This window comes from Ceratotherium simum, chromosome 3 (assembly GCF_057802395.1).
Source record: "Ceratotherium simum simum isolate JZ-2026a chromosome 3, ASM5780239v1, whole genome shotgun sequence".
Classification (NCBI taxonomy): Eukaryota; Metazoa; Chordata; class Mammalia; order Perissodactyla; family Rhinocerotidae; genus Ceratotherium; species Ceratotherium simum.
The window spans coordinates 53078435-53105446 of record NC_141902.1 but is presented as its reverse complement, the minus strand read 5'-3'; the positions used below and the strand labels follow the sequence as shown (position 1 = coordinate 53105446).

Genomic DNA, 27012 nt, shown 5'->3' with positions numbered 1-27012 from the left:
AAAGCATTTCCTGTGGCTCATCTCCGACTCTCTGGCAGCTCTCTGATTTCTCATCAGTTTTCCCCGCCTCTCTGTGGTCACATCAAACCCACCCCAGCAGCCTACGTGCAGGAAATGCAGGAACCACAGGCTCCCAGCAGCCTTCTCTGCTCTGAGCTGATACCCAGCGCTCAGGGGCTGGGGCCGGGCTGGGGCCGGGCTGGGGCTGGGGTGGGGGAATCTTTGGTTGAGGCGTTGGGTCAGAGTAGTTGGGATTGCAGTGGATATTTCTTCTGGCCTCTGTCCTGCTCTGCCCCAGTTGTCCAGCTCTGCCAATGTTGGAGGATAGGGGTGGTGGGCCTGGTTTCAAAGTTACCCCAAACACTCACCCTTCTTAGTCAAACCCAAATTGAAATAACCCTCCTCTTCTCTTATTAACAACATAGTCAGACATACCTAGGTTTCAATCATGGCTTCTCTGTTGACTAGTTTGGTGAGTGACTCAAATGCTCTAAGCCTCAGTTTCTTTATTTGGAAAATGAGGATACTACTGGTAAACCTCACAGAGCCATTGTAAAGATGATATGCAATACAGTAGGTGAGTAAAATGCTTAGCAGCCATACCTGGCACTTCGTTGCTCTTATTATTTCTAATTTAAATAAATATAATGATTTAGTTATAGTTACATTTTAAATGTATAACATTTATAGTTTTATAATTTATTGTTTAATTATAATGATTTATGTATGTGCTTTACTCCCCTCACAGGCTGTGAGCCCTTTGAAGGAAGGGGCTAGATCTTCTTCATCTCTGGATACAAAGGGCAGAGTAAGTACCCAGTACATGTCTGAGGGGCTGAGGAGTGTGGCCCAAGACCTTCAGGAGCCCAAAGAGCTTAATTACCTTCGGCAGGTAGGGAAAGCTCACGGCCTGTGCAGGAATGTTGTGCACGTAGGAAGGTAATGAGAAGAAGTACACGACTGGCCCCTGCCCCCAGGAAGCTTCAATGGGAAGACAGGCAAGAGCCAGAAGGAGAGGAGCCCGAGGGGCATTCAGAGGAGGGAAAGGGCACATGGCTGGACTGGCTGCGGAAGCATCGATGAGGACAGCTATGACTGGGTGAGGGGAGGAGGAGGTTGCAGGGCCTTCAGGCACCTGCCCTCTCTAAGCCTCTCTACACGATGAGGATTGGATAGTCATGCATTTCTGTTTGGTTTAATTCATTCATTCAGTTGACTCATATTTTTGGAGCACTGACTCTAGATATTTTAGCCAAATCTCCATTCACTATTTAGCCCACCCCTAGATCACTATGACAAGGTGTGTGGCACTCAGACTGTCCTTCCCTCCTCCCATGACCATGACAGACACGGCTAATGAATTACAGCATTCTTCCACACTGAGTCTGGTGTCATCTCACAATCCTCCATTCAGGCGCATCCCGGATGGAATGGAATTGTTACTTGAGCTAAAAGCCACTTACCATCTTTGACCTAGACTCTTGGATTACTGGGTATGTCCTGGGCCCTCCACAAATTTCAAAAGCTTATAATTTTCCCCACAAAATGCTACCATGCTTCAATTCTTTTCACCTTTATGGAAGCCCATTTCTCACCCATTGCTTGAAATATTTTAGAGAGATGTCAGGTATTAGGAAGACGACAGGCAGGCAGACAACAGGACAGTCTCCACCTTTATCTACTCATATCTGGAAGGTATTCAGAAAGATCTTAAGTTTCAGCTTTGGATGACAGGTTAAATGTGATTCTTTCTGTATTTTTATTTTTTTAAATTCTGTTTTAAGCAAGTATTAATTTCTTAATAGAAAAAAATCCATTTTAAAAAAATGCATTTTATTTAAAAAACTTATAAAAGTTACTCAGACTTATCACTATATATCCTTTCGTACCTTTTGAACAATGGACCGTGTGAATACGCTACCTAATAAAAAATAAAGTAGGGGCTGGACTGGTGGCATAGTAGTTGAGTTCACATGCTCCACGTCGGCGGCCCGGAGTTCACAGGTTTGGATCCTGCGTGCGGACCTACACACCACTCTCAGGCCATGCTGTGGCAGCATCCCACATATGAAACAGAAGAAGATGGGTACAGATGTTAGCTCGGGGACAATCTTCCTCAAGAAAAAAGAGGAAGATTGGCAACAGATATTAGCTCTGGGCCAACCATCCTCAGCAAAAATAAATAAATAAATAAAGTAAATAAATTAAAAGCTGGTCTTTATGCTTGTACATGGGGAATACCCTCTTCTATGAACAAATTTCCCATTTACAGAGTCTTAAAATTCAAAGAACATATTCCATGAAGATAATGAGGATGATGGAAAGTCATCTAGCATAAGGAAGGCTGTTCACCTGGGGGTGATCAATTTTTTTAAAAAAATCCCAAATAGCTTTAAAAAGATAGAGTCTAGATGGAGGTGAACTGACTCTGCAGCAAATGAAATTTAAAGTTTAGGTTCCTATTTGCAAGACCTCTTTTGTACTTTCATACCTAATTTTGTATTTTTAATTTTGTATTCTTAAAGTGAGCCTCCCCTCCCCATCCCAAATTATATGGGGCTTCAGGCTCTGCCATGTCCAGAGGGAAGTTCTCAAACTTGAACGCGTTATCAGAGTTCCCTAGAGGGCTTGCTAAAACCCGGATTGCTGGGCCCCATCCCCAGAGTTTCTGATTCATTAGGTCTGACCCCAAAACTGACATGTCTGACAAATTTCCCAGTGATGCTGATGCTGTGGGTCCGGGAACCACACTTTGGGAACCATTGTCATAGAGGATACGGATCTTGGCTCTGAGAGGCATTGCTGGGGAAGTGGAAAGAGTACAAGTCTAGGAGTCACTTTGTTGGGGCTCCTGTGTGTGCTGTGTGGCATGGGGTGAACAATGTGACCTCTCTGAACACACTGTCTTCATCCCTAATCTGGGGATAAGTTGAGCTGCTTTGCCTATTCCCAAGGGTTGAGTGAGATAATCAGTAATAACTCTCTCATTGGGCACTTACCAGGTACTGAGCACTTTTCAAACATTATTTCAATTAATTTTCTCAACATTTCTATGAAGTAGGTCCTATTATTCTTATTTTACAGTCTCAGAAACTGAAGTTTAGGAAGCTTCAGCACCTTGTCAGGAGCATTGTATCAGAGGTAGTTTCGGCTGACCCCAGAGCCCAAGCTGTCAACCACGGAGCAGTCCCTGACCCTCAGTGGGAGACCCTGTGAACACTGAGACTTGCCAAACAACCATTAGCTGTGGTTTTTCTAAGTGGTGAGCAGGAGGTGATGTAAGGGTACCTGGTGGGTGAATTACTCTGAAACTGTGGGCAAACCCCAATTAATTCAAGTCTGGGCAGATTGGGAGGGTTCCAAAAGAAAACACAACAAAACACATCAATCACTCAGTTACTCTGGGAAACAGCCACTCTGATAAGACATAGGCATTAATTAGGAGGAAGAGGGAGCAGAGTAAACAGCCAGCAGGAAGACCAGAGGGCTCTTTAACTGCCCCACCAAGCCCAGGGAAGCTGCCTCCCAGAAAACCTGGCAGCACATCACAGACACTGCAGCTGATTCATTAAGCCAAAGCAGCCATCTTGGGGAAAGGGCAGCTCTGAAGAAAGAAAAAATTGCTTATGTGAGGGGACCAGGAAAAGCCACCAGTGGGATACGAAATGTGCAAATCAGAAATTGTGAGCTCAGGAGCGACTCAGGGGAGCTTACAGAGATAAGGAACCCATAATCAAATGTTCTGCACCTCAAACACCCTTGTCTGAAATACAAGTACCTTTTGGTCACTGGAACAAGGTCCCATGTGCAGGGGTGGGTGGGACAGATGATCACTGATGGCCATTTCAGCTCTCAGTTCCAATGACCCTCTGTAAGTTGGATTCATGCTTCATTGGTCTACCAGATTTCTTTCCCCAGGTAAGCAAGCATTTGGGTAGGAATACAATGAATGGAAAACATTTTAAATATCAGAAAGAATTTGATGAAATTTCCTGCCAAAGTTTAGTAGGAAAAATGTTGTTATAACTACGACACACGAGTAGGAATATTGGATAACAAATTACTTTATAAAAAAAGGGGATTGTTGTGAGGAGTCCAATAAGGCAATGGGTGTCTGAAAAGTACTTTGAAAACTGGAATTATTACTCATTAGAATAAAGGCATGGACAAAAATTGGGATAATTTTCTCAATGAAGACATGTGAAAAGTGACTTGACTTAGTAATTGCAATAACTACTATAGACGAGTTTTTATAAGATATGGAAAAAGAAAAAAGAATCCATGTGCATTCCAGAGGTAAAATGCTCAGCTGATTGTGCTGATGGAATGGGGCTATGTGAATGGGCAGAAAAATGACCTTCAAAGTGGACAAGGTCATGATGTGTTTAGCAAAAAGCAACCCAAATAGCATATAAAGTGGTTGGCTCTGACCTAGTAAGTATAAACCAGGGAAGAATTTCAGTCTTGCAGATTGTTTCTCACCTGTGACACCAGTTTAGTCAAGATAGCTAACAGAATATTTAAAATAATCTAGATCCTTAGAACTTACAGGAACCATGGAGGTAATGTAGTCTATTGATGACTATAATTTTATAGATGAGAAAGCTGAGCCCCAGAAGCTAAGTGGCTTGTTGAAGGTTCTATAACTATAGACTACATTGTATACAAAAAAGAAAACATTGGTCTACTTTTCCTGAAACCAAGGTACCTGATAAAGTCCACCTTAAAGAGTGTGGGGAATTTCCAGAGTCTCTTTAGGTTTCTTGAAGTGGAAAGTTGACCAAGTGCTCCTTCAAAATGCCCCTTTGCATTGTTATAAAAGACAAATAATTGAAATGGATAGATAGATACCTCATGACTAGTAAGATTTTCCAAATAATCTTATATAAGTGATTCCTAATAAATCACACAGACAGGACTTCACAGTGAAATCACACGTGAGTCTAGAACAAGCATAATGATGACAGCCCAAACATCTGTTGGTTTTGGGAATAAGCCTTCCTATTTTAGAACTGGCATTTAATCATCAGGAGATGGGACTTGATAGAACTTCAGAGGATTTTTAGATATCCACCAAAAGATCTAACTCCTCTGTCCCTGTGTTAATTGGAAGTGACAGACATCGCTAGAGAGATTCTCTCTCTAGTTTCGTGAGTTCCTATAGCTAGTTTGACCACACACCACAGAGAGTAGAGAAGGCAACAGAGGACAGAGAGCTTTGGCACTCTTCTGACGTGTTATTGGTGATGACTGCACTCTCTGACTTTAACTTCCTAGTCCTGGGACCCCCAGGACTTGTCTGAGCCTTCCTGTGCTAACTGATTTCCTAGGCACATGGATGCCTGACCCAAGCTCTTTTCCTGCTCCCTCCAGCTTACTGTATACTTTTAACTCCATCTATTAGAGGTCTGATCTGTGATCCTGCCGGACCCACACCTCACACCCGCCCTTGGTTGGACATTTGGTCTTTGCCTCTTCTGCCCAGCCCAGCCGTACGTGTCAATAATTTCCTATAATCTTTATTTAATTGATCACTCTAATCTTCCATTTAAAATCTTTTGCATTGTTCATGTGGAATTTCATAGAATTCTCACTAAATGTGGTTTTTAAACTATTAAATTTTCATTAGGACTATGTAAGAGCAAAGTCTGGGTCAGAAGCCAGGTGTAAAAACTGTTGGCATTCATAAGTACCAATTTTAAGAAAATACAATCATGAATAAACGTATCTTGCTCCAAAACGCAAAGAGCTGAGGTCAGGGAGGCAGTAAAGTGGGGGAAATGACCTCTCTGATTAGAAGAGTGACATGGACAAATGTAGGGTATATGTGACAAAGAATCATCTTCCCCTGGTCCCTGGAGGGATAAGATATGGAAACTCCGAACACCCAGAGAAGTGATAGGCCTGTGATGGCAGGGCTTTTCCTCACTCCAGTGCAGACTAGTAATGGTAATATTCTTTTATTTGGGCTTTAAAGATAAAGTAGAAGAAAGGCACCACTTGTTCTGATGCCTGGTGAAGCCACTGAAAGTTCTAGAAAAACAAGAAGCCTGGGAGGGACTGACCCCAAGAAGGTTGAAGGTAAGTTAGAAAATCGTATTCTACTTACATTGGAGAGACTCAAGGACTGGCTTAGGCTGTGATAAATAGTAAGAAAAGAACAGCAGTTCAGATGCTTAATGTTCATATGTCTTTAAATCTTGCTTAAAATAAAATGCTTTATTGGTACTAGGTAAGTGTTTGTTATCATGTGCTGTTTTAGTGGAAAGCCCTGTTAAGCTCTAGTTGTGTAGGAAAGCAGGCTGGTCTTTGGCTGGGCTACTATGTGGATGGGGAGTTGGGCTCTTTGGAGCCTAGTTCAGTCACTCAGGTGGCCCCGCCCATCCACAGGTGTCCATAGCACTTCCGTTACCAGCATCTCTCCTAGGAAGATGCAAACCAGGCTCCAGGAGCACCAGCTCAGGAAACTCCAGCCAACAGGATCACAACAAAGGCCACAATAGTTAAAGATGGAATGGGACAAGTACACAGAAGGATGAAAACTCAAGTAGGTGGCAAGTGCGTGCATTTTTTATTATGATCTTTTTAACACAAAATAGTGCTTTTGGCAATTTTTTTTTCCCCAAAAATGAAAGCTTTGGATTTCAAATAGGGTTATTTGCCTTTCATCTGTGTTTTCTCTACTGCTCTATTTTCTAAGCCATTACTTTCATCTTTGAAACCTGTCATTGTGACTCTTGTATCAATGTAACTATCACTCAAAAAGCTTTTGGCTCTTTGGGTCAGAAATGTTTAATATCAGGCAATTTAAATGATTTTATTTGTATTGACCTCATATTTGTGAGTCATGCAAGATGTACTGTGAAATCAAATGTTCAAAGATAATAAGTACCTTTATTTGACTTTTTTCCTTCCAGATGAGCACAACAGCTGAGGGCTCCTAACAGTCATGGAAAACTGGAAAAGCTGGTAAGGACCCAAGGCTGGGTCCCTGAAAGAGAGGGCAGGAGAGGGGTTGGAGAGCTGGGACTGGAGAAGATGAATACCTACCTGCTCAATCTCAAGGTGGAGAGGAGACCTGACGGATTTTTCTCTTTCTTTCCTGGTGAGAGAAGGAGCCTGGCTGACCCGCGCTGGTTGCAGGGGCTCAGATGGGATAGAGGAGTTGGAGGCAAGAGGGTGGGAGCGGAGGCTTGAAGGTGAGCAATGGGCAGGAAGTTGGAGTCGGCCTGGAGTCGCATTACGGATGTACTACAGAAAGAGAAGGGTGAAGAGGAGAGACAGAGGGGACAGGGAATGAGAAGAGCAGATTCTGGAAGCTTGATTTGGTTTGGGTCATAGATTCCTCCAGTGGCAAAAGTGTTTTTTGGCAAAGCTCCCTTTAAAAGATTTTAACCAACCAATTAAAATATTTATGGAACTTCCCCTGGGAGTAGCTATCCAGGTTGTAGGAACCCAGAATATTAGCCTTAGTCTCCCACTGAATGTGCTGATCTCCTAGTTTGCACAGACTACTGCCTGTGAGACAATTGGTGAGAGACGATGAGGCACTACAATGAGTGTTAAAATTATATGGCGCAGACGAGGAAAGGGGCATATGCTTTCCTGGGATATCTCCTTTAATCCTAACCGCAAGCTAGTGTGGTTAGAGGAAGAGACTGAAGCTCAGAGAGCATTTGTTAGGACTTCCCCCAAGGCTGTCAGTGTTGGAGCCCGAATTCAAACTCAGGGCTGTGGACCGGAAAGCCACTCTGTTTGCCCATCACCACATGGGCTTTGAGTCAGAACCCTTGGGTTTGAATCCTGGCTCTGCCAGTTACTAGCTGTGTGATTCTGAGTAAGCTATGTAAGCGCTTTGAGCCTTGATTTCCTCATCCGATGACTGGGGATCATAGGATTATTGGGAAACTGAAAGAAAATGATTCAGGTATGGGGTTTAGCACAATGCCTGGCACCATAAGTGCTCAGCACAAGTTAGCTGCAAGGAGCGCAGTATTCAGAGAAGTGGGAGGATTGGAAGCCCCCGTGGGGGAAGTGAGGCTTCAGTTGGATCTTAGCAAATGAGAGAAGCCTGAGAGTAAGTTCAGAAGAGTGAAGGGGGGTGAGCACTGTTTGAGGCAAGTGTGTCCTGAAGGAGTAAGGGGAGGAGGGGTGGAAAAGTGGAATAATAAGGCAGAAAAAGGTTGGTGTATGTTTGTTGGTTGGTTGGTTGGAACGCATCTAAATAGTGCAAATAGTGCAGCGTGGGTGGTGGGGGGACCCTGAGTGCCCACTTGGGGAGACCAGGACAGGCTACGGCCTGAGGAAAAACGGCCTCTAGTCATCCTGGGAGAAAAGGTAAAGAACTTTGGGACTGAGTTCAGGCCCCTGGGACATCGTGCGTGCGTGTGTGCGTGTGTGTGTGTGTGTGTGTGTGTAATTTTAATAACCAAAGAAGTAAAGGTGTGTGTGTGGGGGGGTGTTTCTGGGCCAGTTCCTACCATGTTTTCACTGGGTTAGAAACTGTAATTACCAATTTTCCTTACTTTTCTCCACTCTCCTTACACACAAAACAGGCTGGCACAGGCAGGACCTGACCAGATATATTAAAAAAATCAGGAATTTTAAGTGGTTGCTGGCGTTACTAGGGTCGCTGCTAAAGCCTATCACCCAACATCCTGTTTTGTCTGTTTGTTTTGGTTGTGAGAAGGTACTAGCCCAAGACACTTGGCACCTCCTTTCTCTCCTTCCCTTGGTCCCCGAGCCCCTGCCTGAGATGACCAGTAGTGGCACCTGCTCAGGGCCCACGGGGAACCACAGCTCGGGAGTCTGTCCTTTGCTCTTTGTCTTCCCTGGTTAAAGCGGCCGGCAGGCAGCAGGGGAAGCAGTCAGGAGGGGAGGTCCTTTGCCACAGTGCTCTCGTCTATCACTGTGGAACTGGGCCTGGTTTCCACTCTCCATGACAGCCAGCTGCCCCAGTGCTGCTCCAATGGGGTTCCCGCTGGGAGGGAAGAAATGAAATCAACTTCTCGGCTTCTCCTACAATGATTTCAAAAGCAAGGATGAATCTGCAGTATTTTGGGGGCCACTTAGCTGTATAGGAGGAATTCAAGAACTTGTGCAAGTGCTAATGAGTACCAAGAATAACTCCGCTGACCTGTCTTGGCATGCAGGGGCCGGGAGCAGAGCTGGGCTGGTCTTTGAAGGCGTTCTGCAGGCCTGCTCTCTGTCTGGGCCTGCAGAGGCCAAAGCTTAGCCAACGGGTTCCCTTAAGGATTGTTTAGGAGGGGAGGATAATCTGGAGTGGCCCTGAGCCAGGGCTGTGCCCCTGTCACAGAGGAGGCGGAAGCCAAGTGCTGCCATGTAGGTGGGGGAAAAGCAAATTGGCAATTACCCTGCTCCACGGAGCCTTACGGAGCCTTACTTCTAAGGTACTAGCTTCAGTTCAGCTAGCCCATCCCCTGCCCTGCCCGAGTTCTCTCCTCTCGTGCTTAGACCTAATTTGTCTAGGTGGGAACGGAGCAGGTGAGGGACATTTATTTCTTTAGCTTTGGTCTGGGGTCTAGTCAGGAAGAAGTGTGTGTGTGAGTGTGTGTGTCTAAACCAATAGGATGGATTACAGACAAGGCAGAAAGTGGACTAGTGGTACCAACTCTTCAAGAAGGCCATAGAAAGCCTTTATGACAAACACTAAACATGATTCTGTTTAGCGGGATGGAGTTGGAGCCAGAAGGACCCCTCTCCTGGACCCAGATGTTCATTCATTCATTAAATCAATCAATCACGTTAATTCAGTCATCAACATTTATCTAGCACCCACTATATACCATCCGCTGTGCACAGATTGGATTAGGGCCTGGCCTCTTTCTGCCTTCCAAGTGCTCACAGTCCTATAGGGAAGGTAGAAATATGAACAAGCAGATAAAAATATATATAATAAATACAGAGTGACACATGCAAGAAATAGGTAAAGAGAGGCCAGAAGCAAAGAAGAGGGTGGGCCTACCTCTGGGGGCAGAGGGTGACATTTGGCATGCAGCTTAGATGAGGAGGTGTGGACACTAGATAGGTAGCAGAGGGGACGGATGAGCATAACACATTCCAGGACTTCCAGGAGCAGGCCTGGGCCATGGGGAAACAGTGGGACATAGGTGTGGATGGGCGGGCAGAGCAGGGCATGGAAGTTTTAAGGAGGAGCTAGAATCTGGACTTTGAGGAGCATTTGGACCAGGGAGCGGAGGAGGCATCCTGTGAAGGCCCATGTGAGTGAAATGCAGAGGCCCGAAGGAGAGTGTGGTTCTTTCCTTCAGCACACAGGTAGGAGGCAAAATTGCATGGGGGTTAAGAACACGGGTTCTGCACTAAGCCAGCCTGAGTTCAAATCCTGGCTCTGCCGGCTGCCAGCCCTGTGACCCAGGGCAAGTTCCTTTGCCTCTCGAAGCTTCAGTTTCCTCATTGTGGATGATGGTGATGCTTAGAGCAGCAGGGCTGTGGTGAGGACTGGTAGTTGAGCACTTGGTGGGGTAACAGCACAGCCCTCAGCAAACATCATTACTCCAGTCAATTTCCTAGTGCTCATAGGTTTTCCTCCGAAGTGTTTCTTGCATCTTGCTTTGACCTCTCTTTTGCAGCAGGAACCACCACACCTTCTGCACCTGAGCATTGCCATCTTTGCCCCACATCTGGATTTCTGCACATCTATGAAGCCGGCCTTGCTGGCTTGCTTTCTTCCCCTGCAATCAGCCTGCAGACCAGCCCCAAGCACACAGCCCTTTGCTAAAAGACTTGACGCTCCCTATTTCAGAGAAGCACCTTATCCCTTCACAGAAAAAATGAGGGCCAAAGAGCTAAATGACCAGGCCACACTCCAAAGCCACTTGGCCCTGGGTCCTGGGTCTCCTGCCTTCCCTCTCACAGGCTGCCCTCTTTCCCCAACTCCTTGTTCCAGTGCCCTATCATTCCCAGCTCCAGAGCTTCTCCAACCCTCCCTGGGAGATACCGAGGTGGGGAGGAAATGACCTGCATGAGCCCTGCAGTCCATAACTCGGAGTTCGCAGCCCAGCCCTGCCCCTTGCTAGTGGAGTGAGCTTCAGCAAGTCAGGTTACTGGCCCAAGTTTCCCAGTCACTGAGAGGGCTGTTATGAGAAGAGCTCCGTGCAGTGTGAGAGTGAGGGTGGTGGGTGGGATTCTAACCACTGTGAAGGGCTTGGTAGAGCGTCTGGCACACAGTACCAGGCTCTGGGATGTTGAAGCTCCTTCTTTCTGGTCAGGTGGGTCATCCCCAGCCCCAAGAGCCCACCATGATGGTTTGCAACGCTGCCTCCCATTGGCTCTTCCTTCCTTCCCTTTCCAGTTTACCCCCAGTTACCCCGACAGTTAACACCCCTCCCTTCACCTCAAGCTGTTCTCTACCTCCTGAATTCCCCGAAGCCCCTACCTCACTGCTTCACATGTAGATTTAGAACTCCAGGAAAAGGGCAAAACTTTATTTCAGAACTAGTTTTAAATATCCTTAAAGACCAAAGCCAGGTCATTGGTGGGCCAAGGCTCCAGGAGCTGAGAGGTTTCGGGTATTTTGGAGCAGGCTTGAGCGGTGCTTATTAGGAGCTGAAAGCACTTCCAGAACAGACCCCACAGGGCTGTACTCAGACATCCACCTGCGGACTGGGAAGCAGAGAGGCCAGAACCCAAACAGCCTAGCACAGGAGCCCTCAGGATGACCCCGGTGGGTTTTCCTTCTAAGGAAAAGGGGGAGGCCAGTTTTTGTCAGGTGTGGGCCAGCTACAGATCTGATTGTGTTCTGATCTCGGAGGAACCCAGGGGCCCTGTCCAGGGCCTGTGTGCCAAGGAGGAAGCCGTGCTGCTTGCACAGGGCCTGTGAGCCCGTATGATAACTCCATCCCACCCCAATGGAGCCGGAATCTGTTTTAGTCCAGGCGTCTCTGGGACGGGGGTGTGGACTATCCAGTTCCTTCCTGTGACAGCTGTAGACACAGCCAGAACACGGTGTGCACAGAGCCCAGGGCTGGTTTTTACCTCAGTAGGGAGCCAAGCCCAATTTGGAGAAATGTTTATTTGTTTTTTTAAAAACATAAAAATCTACTCACGTGACTTGAGGGAATACTAAACACCTGTTTGCCGGTAGACTCTCATCTTGGGTGTTTTTTCCGTTTTTAGGAGTGGGTGGGACTTCCTCCAGAAACTGCTGCTTTCCTAGAAACCTGGACTGAGCCTTCGACTTGTTATGTCATTTTAGCTTTTGATTTATGTATGCGTGTATTTATTGTTAACTCTCTCAAAGGGATCCCAAAAGGGAAAAACAATGAAGCCAGTTCCCCAAAAGCTTTGAAAAGATGGTTTCACTCAAACTTAGCAAAGGACTAAAATACAACCTCACCAGCAAAAATTCACCCCCTCAGTGAGCACTATCCAAAGAAGGGTCTCTAAGAAGACACTTTCTGTGTCACTTCCTGCTCACTGGGAAAGGTCAGAGGTCTAGATTTTGACTAGCTTTCCCAGCAGTCTTCTTGTGCTGAGAGAGGCCAGCCCCACCTCATGTCCACAAAGCCATTGGCTTTCAATGACTGAAAGCTGTTTTCGTCCCCGTAGAACTAGGAAATACATATCCCACTTAAAATGAATGAAGCGAGTCCCCTCTCTCTCCCTCCTAGGCATCCACAGCCAAAGGGAGATTTATAGGCTTCTCAATGATCTGTGATATATTAACTTTTACTCTTAAATATTCATTAGAAAAATAATGAAGCCATGGACGTAAGGACCTCACTGGTGTTACTGATGGCAGGCTTTGGGATTGGCCTAATGCGCAACTTAAACCATCTCCTAAAGACAAGAGAAATGATTGTCAAGGGGCCTTTTTTAGAAAGGTAACTCCCTTTTCCCCCGTTCTATTGGGAAACTGGGGTCAAGGACAAGCGACAGAAGTGGGACTGGGACAGAGATGGGTGGTACTCGGTGTGTAATTCTTGGGGCACAGGGATGACCCAGATTCTTCTTGGAAGAGCTTGGAAACAGGGGATTCTTTGGTTTCTGAGATTTTCTCATGGGGAAAGGAACAACAGAATGTTATTTGGCTCTGGTGGAAAGCTGATCTAAAAGCTAAAAGCACCTAAGACAGAGGGTTTAGAGGTGAGAAAGCCTCAGATGAGGCTTATTCTTTGGAAGGTGTCATCCTAGATGTTTTGACTTGGAGGAAAGAGCCAGGGATGAGGACCATCTCTCTGCTATAAATGATAACAACAACATATACACCAATACAAAGAATAATCACAGTTGTTCTGGTTGCCTGTTTTCACCTGCCTGGGTTAGGCTTTAATTGCATGAGGTGGAGGGACATGGTGGGGAGGCTCAGCTGTTGGTCTCACCATAGCACACATCCACCTTACTCAGGGAAGTCCATTTTCAAACTTCAAAGGTCAGTTTGTGATCACATTTAGTAAGCTCTTCTTGATTACCCTATTTAAAATTTTATTCTTCTTTTAAGAGGTATGGCACAGGATATATGGGTGCAAATTTTTCTCCAGAATTTTCCCTGTCTCTATAGGAGTGAAAAACTGAAATAGGTGCTTATTTATTTATTTTAAAGCTCTCCAGCTACTGGGGACAGCAAGGACTTTTGCCATTTAATTTTGTTATTATCCAGCTCATGAAAATGTATTTCTTAATCCTCCAGCTACAGATGCTCCTGATCAGGAAAAGCATAAACCGATATGTCCCCTGTACTCCAGGAGCATATAATTTAAGACTAACAACGTGGCATATACACAGAGAGACGTGCAGAAAATACCCAAAGAGCCAGCATCAGTGGCAGGATGAAGACATGGGCTTTGGCCCAGAAGGGAGAGGAAAAAGAATTGTGTGAATCACAGAGGCTGCTAGGTATTTAGGTGCAAGGTGAAAATTCTCATCTTATATCCACTTCAGTCAAATTTATATGGAGAAAATGACCAAGCCAGTGTTGTTAGCCCTTTTGATTACCAAATGGTATTACCTGGCAGGTTTGGCGAATCAAGAGAATAACAATGAAGGTGACTGATCACAAAATGACGTGGCCTTAGTTGTAGAAAGGCCTTCAGGAGAAGACAGCTTTGAAGGTGTCACCCAACATGGGTGGGGAGAAAGTGGTCTGATGCACTGAGGGAGATGTTCCAAGTGTGTGGTGTACACAGAGGGAAAAAAGCATTTCCGCTCTGGCTCTGCCCTGGAGAAGCAAGTGGCATATAATAAGCTGGGTGCCTTGTAGACATTCTTGCTCTCCATGGGTAAGCTTGAGGGAGGATTAGAATCCTCCATGCTCTGAAGCCTAGGGCTGCTCTGCCCACATCACCTGGCGATGAGGCTCTGGCCTCATCTGATGGTACTTGGATGCTGAGAAAGGAGGTGCGAGGTCCTGGGTGTCATCTCTGCTGGGGACTAGTGTCCACCTTGCTCTGTGCCCTTGCGTGTGCCACTTTACCTCCTTAGTTTTTATTTCCTCATTAGCAAAAGAAATGAGTTGGACTAGATGTTCTCTGGAGCCCTTCCAATTTTCCAATTCTATGAGTCAGGTGCACTTTTAAAAAAGTATACTCCTTTAATTAGGAAAATAGCAATGCTGAAGCCCTAAAAGGACAGAGATTCTCTTGTTTTTCCCAATTAGTTCTGCCTTTGTGAATGTGGAGGCCGGAACCCGTGCAAACTAGCGCTTAGGGGAGAAAAGAGAGAGGAGACATCTACCTGAGGTTCAGGGGTCAGGTAGATCCTCTGTGTGGACAGGGCTACTTCAGACCCATGCGAGTGGAGCACATCAGTAGTGGTTACCCATGTACTCCCACGATCATCCCAGGAGAGGGGGATCACCTCTAGTCTCCACTACACCCGTCCTTAGCCCCTCCCTCCAGGGGCCTCTGGGCTGCATCAGGCCAGGTGTGCTGCCCTTGGCGCTGGATTCCAGTTTAACCCAATGCTCCAGGGCTGTCTGATTTTTGCCCTTCATAACAGAAAAACTTATTTTTTTCATGATTATCAAAGTAATATACAGCACTTCAGAATAATAGAAAAGTACAGAAAAGTATTAAGAAGCAGGAACACAAAATCTGCTATAATTCTATCACCCAGAGCTATTTACATTTAAGTGCATCTTCTTCTAATGTATTTTTTTTTTTCCTTAACACAAATGCACAAGTTTTGTGACTTTTTTTTTTTTTTGGCTGAACCTTATAGCATGTTTCTATGTCATTAAATGTATCTGGCCCCACTTCATCTCCCACTGCTTGCCAATGCTGACCTTCTTGTGGCAGCCTTGACAGAGTCAGGGCATTCCAATCTCCACTCCTTCGCCCATGCTATTTACCTGCCAGAAGCACAGCCACTAGCCATTAATTTTTAGTCTTGTGACTCTTTAGGGCCCTACTTCCTCCATGAAGCCTTCCAGGCACCTCGGAGGGCCCTCCTGACCGGCCCTCCATCCCTGACACCCCTCCCCTTCCCTGGGCTCTGGACCATGCCTCTGGGCCTTAATGTATGCTGCTCTGGACAGTTAGGTCTCTTTATGTAGATGTCCCTCAGGCAGTAGTGTGATGGGAAATATGTAACAACTGGCTTCCTGGAAAAAAATGTATGCATATATATACATACATAAGTTTATTACATATTTTATTGATATCAAGGATGTATATTATGCAATTTATAAATAATAATAAAATAATCAATACTCTTTATTGTAAACTCCATATAGCCAATTGATTCCCACAGAATGCTCTCAGTGATTTTTGCTGAACTTTTGTATTGCTAGCCAACTCGTTGCAAATGATAAACATGTATAGTTCTGCTATAAATGTTGCTTGATATTTTCATTTACATTAATAAGATAAAAACGAAACAATGAAGACGTGTGTTAGAACTTCGATCCTTCAACAATGACATGAGCTACTTCTTTAATGTATCAGATAATTGTTTTTGAATCCTGGAAGAATATGTCCTCAATTTTTTGTGCTATTTACAATCGGAGCAACTACAGACACAATACACTTTTAAATTCATTATTAACATTTTCTCCATGGCTTTCTTAAGTCTAGACCAGAGGCTGGCAATTTATGGCCTGCCAAATCTGGCTCACCACCTGTTATTGTAAATAAAGTTTTATTGGAACATGACCATGTCCATTTGTTTATCTGTTGTCTATAGCTGCTTTTGTGCTACAATGGCAGAGCTGTGTAGTTGCAACAGAGACTGTATGACCTACAAAAAGGGAAAAGTATTTGCTACCTGGCCCTTACAGAAAAAGTTTGCTGACCTTTGCTCTACAGAGTCAACGAAACAATAAATCAAGCCCTGATTAATTGTATTTATATATATATATGTATTTATTTATGTAAAATGCATTTGTAGTGTTTTCCAATTTCCATGTGTAAATACAATCATCACGGCTGCTATTAAGCTACCAGTGTGATTGTTACTAATGGAGAGTTGAGAACTCGCACTTTAGTACATCATTATATATATTTCCATCATAAATGTCAATAACCTGAAGAACAGAGATAATAGTAAAATGTAGGAAAATAATTCCTGTAGGGGCACTTACATGTCATAGATGTTTGGTGATCGTGATGGATGGATCCGAGCACATGTGTGGACCCACACACCGTGCAGCAGGAGGCAATGATAAACCACTGCTATATTTTGCATTTTTCTCTCTCTCTTTCTTTTAAACCTTTTAACCTTGAAAAGCCTATGATGAGACGGTCCAAAATGAAATATGAGATCGTGCTGGAAGATGAGACCCCCAGGTTGGAAGGCATTCAGACAGTTGCTGGGGAGAGCAAAGAACAAGTACAAATAGCACTGTTGCTAATGTCGCAACTAGACTAAAGCTGGAAGGATGTCTCGAGGCTGAAGGGCACACAGGTGAAAGGGAAGTCCGATGCCACACCCCACACACACGGTTGGAACAGGGAACATGAGAAGCATGAACCAAGGTAAACTGGAAATTGTAAAGCAAGAAATGGAACGTTTAAATATTGCAGTGCTTGGCGCTAGAGAACTAAAATGGACTGGAATGGGACACTTTCAGCCAGACAGTTACAAAATGTTCTGCTCTGGAAATGACAAACTCAGAAGAAACGGAGTGGCTCTAATACTGAGGCAAAGTGTAGCACAGGCAGCTAGAGGCTCTAATGCAAGGTCTGACCGAATAATATCAATCAGACTTCTGGGAAAAACCTATTAACACAACCATCATCCAAGTCTATGCTCCAACTACAGATGCTGAAGAAGATGAAAGCAAAAGTTTTTATGCAAGTATCCGAGAAGAAATTGATCATACACCCAAATGAGACATGCTGATAATTATAGGGGACTGGAATGCAAAAGTAGGAAATAAATTGGAATCGAACATTGTCGGGATATTTGGACTAGGGGTCAGAAATGAAGTAGAAGACTGGCTTGAGGATTTCCACAGAGCCAACAATCCGTCCATTGCAAAACTTGCTGCAAAACTTGCTTCAAGCAACTGAACAGGCAACTGTCTACATGGACATCACCAGATGGCCAATCCTGAAATCAAATAGACTATGTAATTGGAAGCAGGAGATGGAGAAGCTGTATTTTCTCTGCCAAAACAAGACCAGGAGCAGGTTATTGTCCTGACCGCGAACTGTTCACATCAAATATCAGAGTAGAGCTGAAGCAGAGCACTACAAGAACCGTAGTGCCAAAGCATAATGTAAACAAAGTTCCTAATGACTTTAAAGTCCACATAAAAAAAAGATTTGCATAGCTCAGGGCTAGCCTTCCTCACCAAAAAAAAAAAAAAAAAAAACACACAAACAGATTTGCATTATTAACCTTAATTGACCGAGAACCAGAAGAACTATGGACTGAAACCAGAAATATTATTAAGGAAGAATGCAAAAAGACAATGCCTGAAGTAAAAAGAAAAGAAAAATTGAGATGGATGACAGAAGAAACACTAAAAATTGTTAAGGACAGGTGAGAAGCCAAAGTAAAAGGTGACAAAAGCAGGGTTAGAATCCTGAATGTAGTTTTTCAGCAACTATCACGTAGAGATAAAGAGAACTACTATGAAGGCCAAGGCAAAGGAATAGAAGAAAACAACAAAAAAGGAGGAACAAGAGCTCTCCTCCAGAAGACCCAAGAAATCAAAGGAAAATTTAAACCTAGATTAGAAATGCTGAATGACCAACAGGGAATCAAGAGAAAATAAAGGGAAGGTGGACACAGTACACTGAAGATCTAGACAGAAGAGATGAAAGGATGGCAGACGCCTGTGAAGAAGATTCTTATCAGGAAGAACCTGTAATTCTTGAAAGTGAAGTGCAAGTGCCCTGAAAGTACTGGGAAGAAATAAGTCACCAGGGGTAGATGGGATGTCAATAGAAGTATTTCAAGCCGTAGAAACTGAATCTGTCAAAATCCTAACAAGAATATGCCAACGAATATGGAAAACAAAACAATGGCATACAGACTGGAAACACTCAGTATATATCCCGATCCCCAAGAAAGGAGATGCCAAGGAGTGCAGTAACTATAGGACCATTGCTCTGATTCCCCATGCAAGTAAAGTGATACTCAAGGCACTGCATCAAAGGCTTTTTCCTTATATGGAATAAGAAAAGCCTGCTGTCCAGACTGGATTTCAGAAACAGAGAGACACACAAGATCTAATTGCGATTATTCATTGGCTACTGCAGTGCTCCAAGGCATTTCAGAAGGTTAGTCTATGTTTTATAGACTACGTAAAGCATTTGACTATGTGGATTATGAAAAGCTATGGGTTGCTCTGAAAGAAATGGGCGTGTATCAGCACTTGATTGTCCTGATGCATAACCTGTATTGTGGACAAGAAGCCACAGTCAGGACAGAATATGGAGAAGCAGAATGGTTTCCTCTAGGCAAAGGTGTCAGACAAGGGTGCATCTTATCTCCCTATCTGTTTAACCTGTACACAGAATTTATCATACAAAAAACTGGGCTAGACTCAGAGGGAAGCGTGAAGATTGGAGGGAGAAATATCAACAATCTAAGATATACAGATGACACCATCTTACTGGCAGAAAGCAGCCATGACTTGAAACGACTTCTGACGAAAGTGAAAGAAGAGAATGCCAAAGCATTTGAACATCAAGAAGACAAATCATGACCACAGAAGACCTACACAACTTTAACATAGACAATGAAGACACTGAAATTGTTAAAGATTTTGTTTACCTTGGTTTAGTCATCAATTTGTATGGAGACTGCAGCCAAGAAATAAAGACAAGACGGAGACTTGGAAGGGCAGCAATGAAAGAATTAGGGAAGATCATCAAGTGTAAGGAAGTGTCATTAGAGACTAAGGCCAAGACTATCCACACCCTCGTATTCCCAATTACTATGTGCGGGTGTGAAAGCTGGACATGAAGAAGGATGACAGGAAAAAAATGGATTCATTTGAAATATGGTGTTGGAGGAGAGCCCTTTCTGGACTGCCAAAAAGACAAGTGGGTCCTAGAGCAAATTCAGCCTGAACTATCGCTGGAGGCAAAAATGACAAAACTGAGGCTGTCCTACTTTGGGCACATCATGAGAAGGCAGGACTCTGGAAAAGACAATAATGTTGGGAAAAGTTAAAGGCAGCAGGAAAAGAGGAAGACCAAATATGAGATGGAGTGACTCCATAAAGGAAGCCACAGGCATGAGGCTACAGGAGCTGAGTAGGGCTGTTGAGGACAGGACACTGTGGACATCACTCATTCATGCAGTTACCAGCAGTCAGAGCTGACTTGACAGCATGTAACAACAAGGAAAATAACTAGGAACAGAGGAGTTTTGAGTATTTACTACAGTTTTTTTTTTAACATAATTTATTTAATTCTAACTATTTATTTATTTATTTATTTTTTGTTTATTGCAGTAACATTGGTTTATAATATTGTAAAAATTTCAGGTGTACATCATTGTACTTCTATTTCTGCATAGATTACATCATGTTCACCACCAAAATACTAATTACAACCCATCACCACACACATGTGCCAAATTATCCCTTTCACCCTCCTCCCTCCCCCCTTTCCCTCTGGTAACCACCAATCCAATCTCTGTCCCTATGTGTTTGTTTATTGTTCTTATTATCTACTACTTAATGAAGGAAATCATACGGTATTTGACCTTCTCCCTCTGACTTATTTCACTTTGCATTATACCCTCAATGTCCAGCCATGGTGTCACAAATGGCTGGATTTCATCGTTTCTTATGGCTGAGTAGTATTCCATTGTGTATATATACCACAGCTTCTTTATCCATTCGTCCCTTGATGGGCACTTAGGTTGCTTCCAAGTCTTGGCTATTGTGAATAACGCTGCAATGAACACAGGGGTGCATGTACCTTTGCAAATTGGTGTTTTCAAGTTATTTGGATAAATACCCAAGAGTGGAATAGCTGGATCATATGGTAGTTCTATCCTTGATTTTTTGAGGAATCTCCATACTGTTTTCCATAGTGGCTGCACCAGTTTGCACTCCCACCAGCAGTGTATGAGAGTTTCCTTCTCTCCACATCCTCTCCAACACATGTTGTTTCCTGTCTTGTTAATTATAGCCATTCTGACGGGCGTGAGGTGATATCTCATTGTAGTTTTGATTTGCATTTCCCTGATAGTTAGTGATTTTGAACATCTTTTCATGTGTCTGTTGGCCATCTGTATATCTTCTTTGGAGAAATGTCTGTTCAGGTCTTTTGCCCATTTTTTAATTGGGTTGTTTTTTTGTTGTTGAGATGCATAATTCTAACTATTTATAATTTAATTTTTAAATAATGGCTGGGCTTAATTACAAAATTCTTGGAAATTTAACAACTGGCTCTGTCAAGGGTGAGGGCTTTCATCTTTGGTGAAGAAATATGATCCCAGCCCATCTGGGTGGCTCCTCACTGAGCCCCAGCCCTGAGGGAAGTTCTGCCCGGGACAAGGGCACGTGAGGGTCCCATGCTCATCATGTCTTTATTTAAACTTGAAGAAAGAATCCTCTTGTGTGTAGCAGGGGCTCCAACCCCATCTGTTGATTAGAAAATTACCATGCACTCTGGCGGCTATAGGGAGTACAACCACGAACCTCCACCCACTATGTGCAGAAATGAATCATTCCAGACAGAGCCATCCAGAAGGCACAGATGGTGCCCTGACCCCGTATGACCTGGGCTGGGTATTTTATGGGGCTAGAGCACAGGGCTTGGCCAGTCCGCCCTGTCAGCTCATGCCCAGCTTTCTGCTTTGGAACTTATATCCTCTTCTACCGCAGGAAGGCTGGAGGGGCTGGCTGACCGAAGCCAACTTAAGGTTCTCTGGGGTCATGTGGCTTTGGCCTGGAAAGACAATAGTCAGGACCCATGATCTGAACCAGTTGGTGTTTTCTCTAAGGAAATCCCATTCCCCAAACCCTCCACTGTCAGCTGGTTGGTGGCCTTGGAAACAAGCTGGTTTTCTGACTAGTTGCTTTAAGTTTGCCTAGAGCCGCAAGATGTGTTGCTGAGGCATCTGCATGAAATAGCAGGGAGAGGACAGGTGCCCAGGAGCTGCAGGGCTGGGTTCCTATCCCACCACTACCACCAGGCCACGTTACCTTGGGCTTGTCACTTAACCCCTCTAAGCCTGTTTCCTTGTAGGTTAAATGCCTCATAGGATCATTGGGAAGTCAACTGAGCTAATTTATGTGAAAACATGTTGCAAATAGCAAGCATAAGAGGACTGTGAACAGGACTGGCACCAGAACCTCTGCTGGAAATACCAGGTGCTAAGTAACCCACGTTCTTTAGAGTGTTGTCAGAAATTGGGGCCAGATTCCTCCAACTCCAGGGGTCCCAAGGAGGCAGGCCCAGTTACCATCAAGCCCCTCCTCCAGCCCCAGGTAGGGAGGTAAGTGGGAGAAGGGAGGTAGGAGTAAGTGAGAAAACAATTCACTTCTGCCCATCTCGTTGTGACTCTCATCTTGAGGTCAAGTTGGGGGCATGTATCAGAATCATTTATGGAGATTGCAGGGTGAGAGGACCTGCAGGAGGCAGCAATTGTCTTATTGTTTCAGGCGGGATGCTTGCTGAGATGATGAGACTCCTGGTACCATCTGGTGGTGGGGATATAGTGATGGAGTTTTGGGGAGAGTTTCACCTGTATCCATAGGAGTTTGTGGGGCTCTGTATGAATGTGGAGGCCATGCCTCCTTCAGCCTTCTGAAGACAGGAGGCTCAACCAGGGAGAGAGAAGGGACTAGGGTGTAGCATGTCTGAAGGGGTGGGATCCTCCCTCAGCTCAGTTCTCTCCAGCTCTCAGAGGGTGGGGAAGAAGACCCCAGTGGTTTCTGAGGCTTTGTAAAGGAGGACAGAGTGGGAGGGGCATGGACCACTGGAGAAGCCAAAGGGAGTCACAGCTGTCCTTCTCGGTGACAGACGGGCTGGGGTCACACTGACAGGGCCCTCAGAAAGCCACACACGTGTTCTCACAGGACCATCATGCAGCCAAGGCCACTAGCAGCAAATGGGCCCAGAGTGAACAAGAGTGAGACCAGACAGCCAAGAAGCAGTTAGGATCTCTGTTTCCCCCACCTGTACCCCTCTACCCACTCCCCTAGAGAGGGTAGGCCCTGCAAAGGGCGAGGGAGCAATCCCAGAACCAGGCCTGCTCTCCCACCCCACCCCATGGCACCCTAGTGGGAAGAGGAGTGAAAGAGGAGAACTATCCCCTCCCCACTTCAAATCCCACCTCCTCCCCAAATCTAGCTCATGATGGAGGAAAGGAAGAATGTCAAATCAGACATGAGACTGAAGCTTTAGAATGAAATAAAATAAAAAAGTCAATAATAATAACTGACCAAACGTTAAGAAATGTGCCCAAGATGCTATTAAGGGATAGAAAAGTATGACTTGATAGTACATGGTTGAAGGCAGAGATGGGAGAAATATAAAACTGTTTCATGTTTATACCCCTCTAAATTCAGACGTATCAATAAACCTGTAACATAAGTCTTAGTCTTGAGTCCCTTTGAATTTGGTGAATTGAATCAAATGCATGTATAGAGCAGTGGTTCTTGAACTTGAGCATGCATCAGAACCACCCAGAGGGCTTGTTAAAACAGAAGGTGGCTCCTCACCCAGTTTCTGACTCAGTAGGTATGGGGTGGGATGGAGAATTTGCATTTCTAGTGAGCTTGCAGGTGACATTAATGCTGCTAGTCTGGGGACTACAATTCCAGAATCACTGTGGTCTAGTTGAGAGCATCACTGAGGTGTGTATTTAACACAGCCTTGAAAATAGGCCCCTGAACTTCCTAGGAAGCCAAAAACAATGCTGATTTTATTTATTTCACCCATCTACTTTCCCTGGAGGGAACAATGCTTGAAAGTTGCATTGGTGCTCCTACACGTTAAAGAACTAATTGAAAATCCATTGCCCTACAAATGGCTGAGTCTGTGAGGTCATCCATGATTCCCCCCATGCTCAGGGGGCCAGCTCTGCCGGGGAGATGAGCTGCTACAGCACTCCTCTGAGCAGGGGCCTAACGTGCACAATCAAGGGTGTGTAAGCAGGGACAGGGAGTCATTCTGCTTACCCCTGTGGAAGCAGGAGACATCCTTGCCTCCCTTCTCATCCTCATGCCTCCCAGCCAGTCCTCTGTGGTGTGGCTGGCACCTCCCACTCAGAGGAAGTGCCCGTCCCATGTGGATCCTGCTCAGTCAGGTTTGGGTAGAGTTGATCCTACCCAAAGGGTGGGCATGGTCCCCAAACTAGACCAATGGGAGATCCCATCCTCCTGGCCCTAGTCATCTATTTAGGGGTGAGCAGCTGGCCAAGCAGAGTTCTTTCTGGAATGTTTGCCAGAGGTAGGTGATAGGTATTATAATCTCTCTGGAATTTTAAGCTGTAAGGACCAAGGAAATCTGGGACTTCCAAGTGCCATCATGGAGGGAGGGAGAGAGAGGAAGAGAGAGAGAGAGAGGGTGGAGGAAGAAAAAGGATGAGAGGAAAGAGACAATTGAGAGACATAGTGACTTTATTAGAGGCATAGATCCAGCTGTACCTGAAGCCTCTATTTTGGACATTCCTGTTACGTGAGTAAATAAATTCCCCTTTTTGCTTAAATTAATTTGAGTTGGATTTCTGTCCTTGTGCCCACAAGTCCCGATTAATACAATCATTGGGTATTCTTACCTTCCTTTTTTACATCTCCAAATATGTTGATTTTCCTCTGTCCTCACTGCACTGCGTGTCTTAGTAACAGCCTTCCAACTCTGTGAGAATCAGGACTTTGATTGCTCTGGGGATGCCCGCCTCCAAGTAATGAATCCTAAGTGATGACTTGCCCACTGGACTTTGATGGGGAGGGCTTGGGGCAGCCTAGCTTCAGTACAAAATGACTCTTTCTTTCTAGCACATTTCCTGGGGGCAATTGCAGCTTTATGACTTATAATGTAAGGTCTCTGATGCAAAGAAAAAGCTATCATCTGCCTCCAGAGACCTTCTGGTGTTCAACATGGAACTCCTGGAGTCTTTAGATTGTGCCCTTTCACTGCAGGGAAAATCTCTTAGGGACCATCATGTGTGAACCAGCACCACAGGCTCTGTTATCAACACCAGGAATCTCCTTAGAGCTGGCACCCAATAAAGCGAGCAAAACATCCCAGTAGTCAGACCATGACCTTTGTAGTGATCTAAGTATAGCAGACCACCGATGGTGGCCTGGGTGGTTCCAGACCCATTAGCACTTCCATGCATTTACAAAATAGACCCAAATTTACAGCTTATTAATGGAAATTGACCTTTAACTGAAGATTTCATAGAAAAGGATTTAAATTATACATCACCCAGCAAAACTTAATAAAAAATTTCCTTTAGGGCCGGCCCCGTGGCTCAGCAGTTAAGTGCGTGTGCTCTGCTGCTGGCGGCCCAGGTTCGGATCCCGGGCGCGCACCGACACACGGCTTCTCTGGCCATGCTGAGGCCGCGTCCCACATACAGCAACTAGAAAAATGTGCAGCTATGACATGCAACTATCTACTGGGGCTTTGGGGGGAAAAAATAAATAAATAAAATCTTTCAAAAAAAAAAATTTCCTTTAGATGTTGCTATTCTTTTCCCAGAGTTCCAAACACTGCCAGCAGCCTCATCTCTCCCACTCATGGCCTCTAATACTTCCCACTCATCTCCTGTAATATTTCTTACTCTTCTTCTAAGGCGGTTCTTCAGGTGGGACCTAGGACAAGCATCTGTATTAGCATCACCTGGGACCTCGTTAGACATGCCAATTCCTGCGCTCTACCCTAGGCCTACTGAACCAGGAAGTCTGGAGTGGGGGCCAGAAATCTGTGTTTTAGCAAACTCTCCAGGCGATTCTGATGCAGGCTCAAGTTTGAGAACCATTGTTAAAACCACTGAGCTAAGTGATTCAGCTCCGGCCTCAGTTACCACACCCTGCCCAGCAACATGAAAGGCCAGAAGTGTTCAAGAGGGGCCCACCCCATTGCTCCTGAAGCAAGCTCCTTGGTGGTTTCAACTCTGGCCCCAGATCATGTATTAGTGGCTTCGGCCCATAAGACGGGCAATTCCACTACTAAGGTGCTAAGTCTCTCCATGTTGTCACACTGGCACCTGAACTGAGAACAGACTAGCACCTCTTGTCTCTGTTCCAGAGTCTCAGAGACGTCAGAGTATCTGAGGGGTAGGGGCAGAGTGGGGCTTACACCACCAGACAAAGCAGAGAAGTGGAATAAAACGTCTGCAAGGGAAGAAACACAAGCATTTTAAAACCCATCCCCTCCCAGCAACCTGAGTGGATTATAAAGCCACATTTATCTTTCAAAGTAAATAGCAATCAGTCTGGAGGAACGAGGAGACTCTCGAATAATGGCCAACATGTGTTGGTGTTGACAGTGACCCATAAATCTCAATTTCTTTGGGAGAAAATGTTGGGCGGCATTTTAATTCCAAGCCATTGGACGAGAAAGAGTGTGATTTACCTCTGCCGTGAATCTGAGGGGAGCATCCTTGGCAATACAACCCAGTGAACTAGGAGTTAAGCACTAATTGATGGCCTGCAACACGCCTCATAACACTCCATTATCCAGATGGAAGCGTGACAGCTGAAACACAGAGCAGCTGCGCCTGGGCTGAGCAGCCATCTAGAAAGGACAAAGGGCCCTGGGGCTGCCTCTGCCACCAAGCCGTCCCCCACATGACTCACGGCTGCCACCTCTGTCAGAGCTCGCGCTGCCCCTGGGCGTGCTTTGGAGCCCTTTGGAGCCTGCCAAGCCCTTGCTTGAGGGTTCTTCTGTTTGTCTCCTCTGCAGTTTTCTCATCATGTGTGGCCAGTCCCAAACCTGGTCTTTGTCCTCCAGGGGAGACAAGAGGCCTTTCTCTGACTTGTCAGTTTGTTGTATCTGAGACTGAGATTCATTGGCTCCTTTTCTCTGTTCTGCCATTTAAAAAAGGCATTTTAGTTAACATTTATTTACTACTTGCTGGACATTCTGCTATGTGTTTTTGTGTATCTTATCTCATTTAATCCTCGCTAACTGTGTGACTTTGGGCCCGTCACTTGACCTCTGTAAGCCTCAGTTTCCTCATCTTTAAAATGGGGTCAATAACAGCACCCAGCTCATAGGGTGGCTGGGGCATGAAATGGAACATTTTGGGGAAGCCCTGGCTTGTGGGAAGGTGCCCACTCAGCCCTGCCTGCCCCCACCCACGCTGCGTGAGGTGCTGTCCACCACATTCCTGGGTCTGAGCCAGGGCCATTCTGCTTGACACCTGCGGTCTACGTGGGGTCTCCTTCCTGAGGAAGGGCATGCATGTTATTGCCTTTGCATCCCCAGCTCTGAGCACAGGGTCTGGGGCAGAGGATGTGCCGAATAAACATGTGTGAAGAGAGGAATGATAGGAGGAAGACTGCAGGGTGAGCTCCAGAAACTCCTGGTCCTGAGCTAAGAAGTCAGGGCTAGGGGACCCCAAGTGGGGACACAACAAAGAGGCTTTCACCCTGGCTCAAGGGGAAAA

General features: G+C 45.2%; 1 protein-coding gene and 1 long non-coding RNA gene across 5 annotated transcripts in view; one reads left to right on the top strand and one right to left on the bottom strand.

The window, feature by feature from the left end:
* The window catches only part of LIPC (lipase C, hepatic type), a 165032-nt gene that overhangs the window by 103549 nt on the left and 34471 nt on the right, over positions 1 to 27012 (bottom strand). The window lies entirely within an intron of this gene.
* Positions 746 to 7077, top strand: LOC147917568 (uncharacterized). Of its 3 annotated transcripts, XR_015551723.1 has the most exons (4): positions 746 to 808; positions 5978 to 6081; positions 6391 to 6558; positions 6918 to 7077. It is a non-coding gene; the product is annotated as an uncharacterized LOC147917568 (long non-coding RNA). The 3 variants fall into 3 exon arrangements; XR_015551724.1 differs by lacking the exon at positions 746 to 808 and having other exon boundaries at positions 5876 to 6081; positions 6391 to 6547; XR_015551722.1 differs by lacking the exon at positions 746 to 808 and having other exon boundaries at positions 5876 to 6081.